The 6,431-nt window shown below is 41.5% G+C and overlaps 1 protein-coding gene across 1 annotated transcript in view; it reads right to left on the bottom strand.

The window, feature by feature from the left end:
• pcbp4 (poly(rC) binding protein 4) overlaps positions 1-648 on the bottom strand; it is a 35,548-nt gene extending 34,900 nt beyond the window's left edge. The window contains exon 1 of the mRNA XM_031844909.1: positions 460-648. The gene's annotated coding sequence lies outside the window, so the exon portion shown is untranslated. The remainder of the gene's footprint in view (positions 1-459) is intronic.
• Positions 649-6,431: the final 5,783 nt, after the last annotated feature.

The following is a 6,431-nucleotide window of genomic DNA, read 5'->3' as shown; positions in this document are numbered from 1 at the left end:
CCCCCTCCCCCCCCCCCCCTCCGCCCCCCCCCCCCCCCCCCCCCTGCTCATCTGGTGACTTGGTGCCATATGCTGGATCTAACAAGCCAGTCACTTTATGGCTCCATTAAATCAGCTTTATGAAATCTAGCATCTCGTACTCTTATATAAGACCATAAGAATAGTATTCTCATTTATAAGAGAATAAGAATCTTATTCTCATACATAAGTACAAACATAGCACACTGCTGTAATGTAGAAGGACAGTAGAATATAAAGAGTTAAAAAGGCCGGATTCTAGCTATAATTCTGTGATTGCTCATTAAGAGGAGTTTTTAGGCTGAATAAAAAAAACACATGCCTCTCTGTTAGAGGATCACTAAACATGACAACGACCACGAATGGCACCTGTTTCAAGTTAGAGCAATGGGAACATGCTGTGCCGTTTATTTTTATTTTTTATTCCAAATATTCACTCACCTGTTTTCATGTAAAAGGTCGCGGGGCTGCAGTTCCCACTAAAGTATCCCCATGGATGTGTGTTGTGACCGGGCTTTGTATCCACATAGAGTCCAATGACGCGGACGTGTAGTGCGGACTGTCCTCCCGGTGTGTCAGCAGACTGAGGGTGCAGGGCGCCTGTGCGCTGAGAGGAAGGGGAGAGAGAGAGAGAGAGGGGGGGGGGGGGGGGGGGAGAGACACACACACACGCGCCCGCACGCGCGCACACACACACTGAGAGACGCAGGCGGCGACCAACCCCACTCACCCTGATCACCTTAAACCGGAGGCAGCTCGTGGGCAGCTCTCCGGATACAAAAAACAGAAAAGTCGGTTTGACTCAGTGTGTGTGGATCCCCGCCCCGGCCGGTGAGCTGAGCTCCTCCCGTCCCCCACAGGACCTCCGCTGGGGGGAGCGCAGCGCGCTTCTCCCCTCTCCGTCGCACGCACCGCAGATTGACACGTGCGCTGATCGTCGGAGCCTCGGCGCGGTGTGAAATCATGGCACGAGCCGGGAAATTGCATGTGCGGAATCAATCAAACTGTTCGGTAAATTTGCGACATTACCACGTCTCCATGAGTGTTTAGTGGAAACATTTGCACTACGCTTCCTCCACGTACATCCTTTTTTTTTAACGCATCACGGCTGCTTTATATAAATCGCCTATAAGCTGCTATTTATATACTATGTATGCATTAAACTCCAGGTGCAAGTCAAACAGGCCACCTGTCGAGGAGTTCCCTGTTCGGCTATAGGTGAACAGAACATGTAGATCTGAGACTAATCTTCATCCAAATTATAAATTGTACAAAACAACATGCGTTGGCTCAATCAAATGTACATTTAAAGCTCGTGGGCATTTTCTCTATACGTTTCTGGTGTGACTGAAATCAGTATTTTTCTTTCACATAGCGCCATCTAGTGGATTTATCTTCACGTTGCAAATGTTCCCAAGAAAAAAAGAGGAATATATTCATGGGTGTATAGGTTTGTACCATTATTTATATTTGTTCTATATCATCCTGTACAGGGTGTGGATCCTAATATTCTTGTAGATTGCGTATCGCTCATTGATTTATTTTATTTCATGCCAAACATTTGGCCACGCGGGATTACAAAGACAAAAGTATTTTTCATACATTTTCTGGTCTTGCATATACAAAGCATGTAGAAAGAAATGCAGAAAACAGAAAGCCAAAACAAAAACGATTCAATATCTGCAGATTATCTCGAGCTCTTTCTCTCGTGTTATATCGGTAACAATATAAAGGCCAGGTAACAAAATGTCTGAAATAAACAACATTAAATAAAAAGAATGACGTGAATCAGTCTTCTTCACGCCAAACTAAATAATGTGATGAATTTTCACTCGACAAGAGGCCTCATTGATTTAAAGACATTGAAGGAAGACGTCTCCAGCGCTTCCTTTATAGAGGAGGGAATGTCTGGGTAATGATGAGCGTGACATCACCATCTATTTCACAAATTATCTCCGTCGTTTCCCAGGTGCCTCTCATTAACGGCGAGAGGATGGATGTGGACTCGTATTTTATTTTTGTAAATAAAAGGCCTCTATTCATCACTGCTCGACTTTTATAGTGGGCGATTGCTTCTGAAAGCTGTTCCGTTTTGTTCCTTTTGTCAGTCTGATGGTGACATCTTTTCTTCTGTCTGCGGGTCAAAAGAAAACCCACAAAGTACATAAGTTATTTACAGCAGATACATTCACACTGTTTCTGTTATTAGCTGTTTATTTCCCAAATGTATGATGAGAATTATGACTTAGGCAGCAGCTGAGTTTCACCACATTTTAAAGGGACAGTTCACCCCAAAATCAAAAACGCATACCGTTACCACATTACCTGCAGTGCTATTTATCATTCTAGATTGTTTTGGTGTGAGTGGCCTTTGGAAATATCAGCAGTAGAGATGTCTGCCTTCTCTTGAATATAATTATAATTCTGTGGTGCTCAAAGCGCCAAAATAATACATTTGATAAACTTAACAGCAATGTCTCTTTCCAGAAATCATGACCCGGTTACTCAAGATAATCCACAGACTTGTTGTGAGCTGTTTCATGAGGGAACCAGGGTTGAAAGAAAATAGTTCCTACATGAAGAGATCGCTGGTAAGAGGAAAGATATGTATTTTTGACTTGGGGTGAACTGTCCCTTTAAGCACTGGCAGGCTGTTCTCATCTGGCAAAATAATGACGCCCCGTGACGATATCCTGCAAAATCTTTTCCTATGTTATTCAACAAAATATCTTTCACTCATGAGACGGCTGCTCGTTGCACATGGTTATTTTAACCCAAACTATGGACTTTTCCTCAACGTAACCGAATAGTTGTGTTGCCTAAACCTAAGTATTTCACCATCTTTAATTAAACCTAAGTATTTCACCATCTTTAATTAAACCTAACTATTTCACCATCTTTAATTAAACCTAACTATTTCACCATCTTTTACTAAACCTAAGTATTTCACAATATTTTATTAAACATAACTAAGTATTTCACCATCTTTAATTAAACCTAACTAAGTATTTCACCATCTTTTACTAAACTTAAGTATTTCACAATATTTTATTAAACATAACTAAGTATTTCACCGTCTTTTATTAAACCTAACTCAGTATTTCACCATCTTTAATTGAACCTAAGATGGAAGTTTATTATAGAGAAGACTTTAATTAAACATGTTACTGTAATGAAGAGAAATTGACACGTGTTGGTGTCTTTCATAGGAAATGAGGAGTAACTTATCCTCACATACGAACCATTGTATGAGGATACGTTGGATAACTTATTGAGATGAAAGAGATGCAATTATTTGATATTATTACCACAACCCTAACCCAGTGCAGTGCCGCTGAGTGAATAAAGCTTATATATTATACCTTATACCTCGAGGGACACGTTGCAGTATTAAGTCTTATGAAAACCTAACTTTGAGAAAGCTATAGAAGACAAATATGGCCGATTATTGTTTAGTCTGTCACCCATGCAAAAGCAACTCTATTGGAGCTTCACGACACCCTTTGAATTGATCACTTAACCATAAAAAAGGTTGACGGAGTAACTGTGGTCCATTTGGTCCAGAGTCAGAGTGATGTGTTGGTTTTCAAACAGCAGGAGGTGCTGTGTGATTCCAAATCCATCTCACAGAGACAGGGTGCTTTGTTATTAAATAAAAAAAGGAAAGACAAATGCAACCACTATTATGGTTGTGTGGGTCAGACCGCTGCCAACCATCCGTCATGTTGATGTGGCTTTAAAACAGCTAAGGTGCACTGTCGGATATGACAACAGCCATCAACTGGGGGTCGGGAATTGTGATTGCATCAATACACTTGGCACACGTAATGCAGGGATGTAATAAACACAGTGAGATCTGCACTGAATCACTGCTGGACAAGCTGAGGGAGCGACACTGTGTGTGTGTGTGTGTGTGTGCGTGTGTGTGTGTGTGTGTGGAGTGGAAAAGGTGTTAGGGTAAAAGAGAGGGAATTACATGTTCATTTTATGGTTTGAATCCAACTTTTAGTGACTGAACGACACGCCGGAGGCACGCAGATTTATAATTTAGTCAGTTTAAGCCTGAAGTGCTTGCATGTGTTTTCATTGTCATGTGATAATTTCCCAAAATCAAATCAAGCTGGAAATTAGATAGTGTTGTCAAATTCACAAAAGCGCCAATTTCAGCCGTGGAACACAGACCCCCACCCTTTGGCACACACACAATGTATATCACCCTGCTTGTCTGGGAGCATTGAAGCTCAACAAATGCCTCTCACACTAAATGGCACTGAAACAACGAGAGATGACACAAGGGCAAACAACCGCAATTACTGAGGCGCGGAGCGTCCTCTCCGGTTCCTCCCGTGCACACAACAAACACGGCTCAACGTTCTCTGCGTCGGATCTTCACGCTGCCGCTTAGCTTTGTCCTGACACATGGTGATTGAAGACATACTCCGCTTTCGTCTGCGCCTCAGAGCTCGAGAGTTTAGGTCGCAGGACGAGGGTGGCCCTTTCATCAGAGCTACTTCTGCGGGGGCTTGATCTCCCTGGAAGCCGCAAAGGAGCAACGGTTTGACATTCCTTCTTTTGATGTCCATCAAACATTCCTCCTACAAACTTGACTATAACTTCCTTTTTTTAAGAAGTCACAGGATAAAGTCTGCAGAATCTACAAGTGTTTCAACGTCTGTACCGGCTAAAAGAATGAAACATAGAAATACAATGTGCACAGACACACAGCGGACTGCTGTATAGTGTGTTTACCTCTGTGACAATGATTTGCATTTAGATGCAGAAGGGTGATGTGTATTAGAAGGCACATTTCCATAAATCTTCCTTTGAAGACATATAGCATTGCTTTGAAGTGAGTGTATTATTTTGAACAATGGGTGAGAGGGAGACTTTGGACAGAACAGACTGCAGTTGGAATACTAATATGAGATTTAGTATTAAATAGCTTACAGAACACAGATTGTGTTCATCATGCTCTCCAAATGTGCTGTTTGTCGTTATGGGCACTGAGGATGATGAGTTACTATATTTACCACATTTCTATTTCTTCAGTGTATTACATTTCCTATTTCATCCACTGCGTCTTTTCCGATCAGTCAATGACACATCATTAGTGCTGTTTGTACAAATACTGTAAAAGAAGAAAGAAATTGAGTCGAGGAAACACGATACCGCAGACACAGAATGATCAAAAGTAAACCGAATGAAATAAGGAAATTGATTGACGTTTTTTTTACAAAAAGACGAGGTTAAAGCAGAAACATCTTAGACAGCTTAGAACAAAGTGATGAGCTCCCCTCTGAACCACAGGGGGGCTGTTCCATCTGATTAAAGGCACTTTTAGTTGTATGTTTGATATTTATATCAAAGGTGAGATCACTGTCCAAGAAAAGCCATCTGATATTCATCACAGCCTTCAATGTTTCACAGCTGTCACTGAACTCCTCCGCTTGGCCAGTCGCTCAAAGCGACTATAATCAATATTTTTGTATCAACCGACGATGTGAAAATAATGTGAGGATTTGAAAGCAGCTGCTCAAAGTGAGGAACGATCATCTGAGTCCGCTGCTCTCTTCTGCTTTACTGAGCTTTATATAGAATCTCTGCTCATTGTTCTGCTGTCTGTTTGGGTTCACTCTCGCCGCTCTCATAGCCTCGTTTTTGGACGTAGCATGCAGCTGTTTTCAGAGAACAAAACTCGACATGTTGCCCGATCTGCACCAAATATATCTGGTGAACATAGCGGAGCAGTTAGACAGCTAAAGAGCCAGATGTTTCCCGGCCTCAGCAGTTGGCACAGAGAACAAAAACAGAGTTTAAAAGAGAGTGAATATTGAAATTGATTTATTGCAGGTTTAAAGGGAAAAGTTCAGCCCAAAATCCAAAATACATATTTTTCCTCTATTTATCAACCTAGATTGTTGTGTTTTTTTTTTTGCAGATATCGGCCACAGAGATGTTTTGGCTTTCTCTACAATGTAATGGAACTAGACGGCACTCTGCTTGTGGCGCTTACTCATCATGACGTCACCGTTGGTTTGTGGACTGCCGTTTTGAAGCCTCGAGTTCGGTGATTTTGCCGTCGCCATTTTGGATTACAGCCGTTGCCATGTTGTTTTTTCACAACCAATGAACAATAGTAATCATATTTTAATAATCATATTGCTTTATGGTCTGTTTGACTCTAAATGGACCATAACTTACTAAATGAACATCATGCTGTATTGAAGAAGACTTGAAACTAGAGATTGAGACCATAAACTCATGTTTACAATGTTTACTGAGGTAATAAATCAAGAGAGAAGTAGAGTCATTTTCTCATAGACTTCTATACAACCAGAGGAGTCGCCCCCTGGTGGACAGTAGAGAGAATGCAGCTTTAAAGACACTTCTGCATCAGCTTCACTCGGCAGAAA

Source organism: Anarrhichthys ocellatus, unplaced genomic scaffold (assembly GCF_004355925.1).
Source record: "Anarrhichthys ocellatus isolate YVR2014 unplaced genomic scaffold, GSC_Weel_1.0 scaffold5, whole genome shotgun sequence".
Lineage (NCBI taxonomy): Eukaryota > Metazoa > Chordata > Actinopteri > Perciformes > Anarhichadidae > Anarrhichthys > Anarrhichthys ocellatus.
The sequence above is the reverse complement of the archived record's forward strand: the minus strand, read 5'-3'. Positions and strand labels throughout refer to the sequence as shown.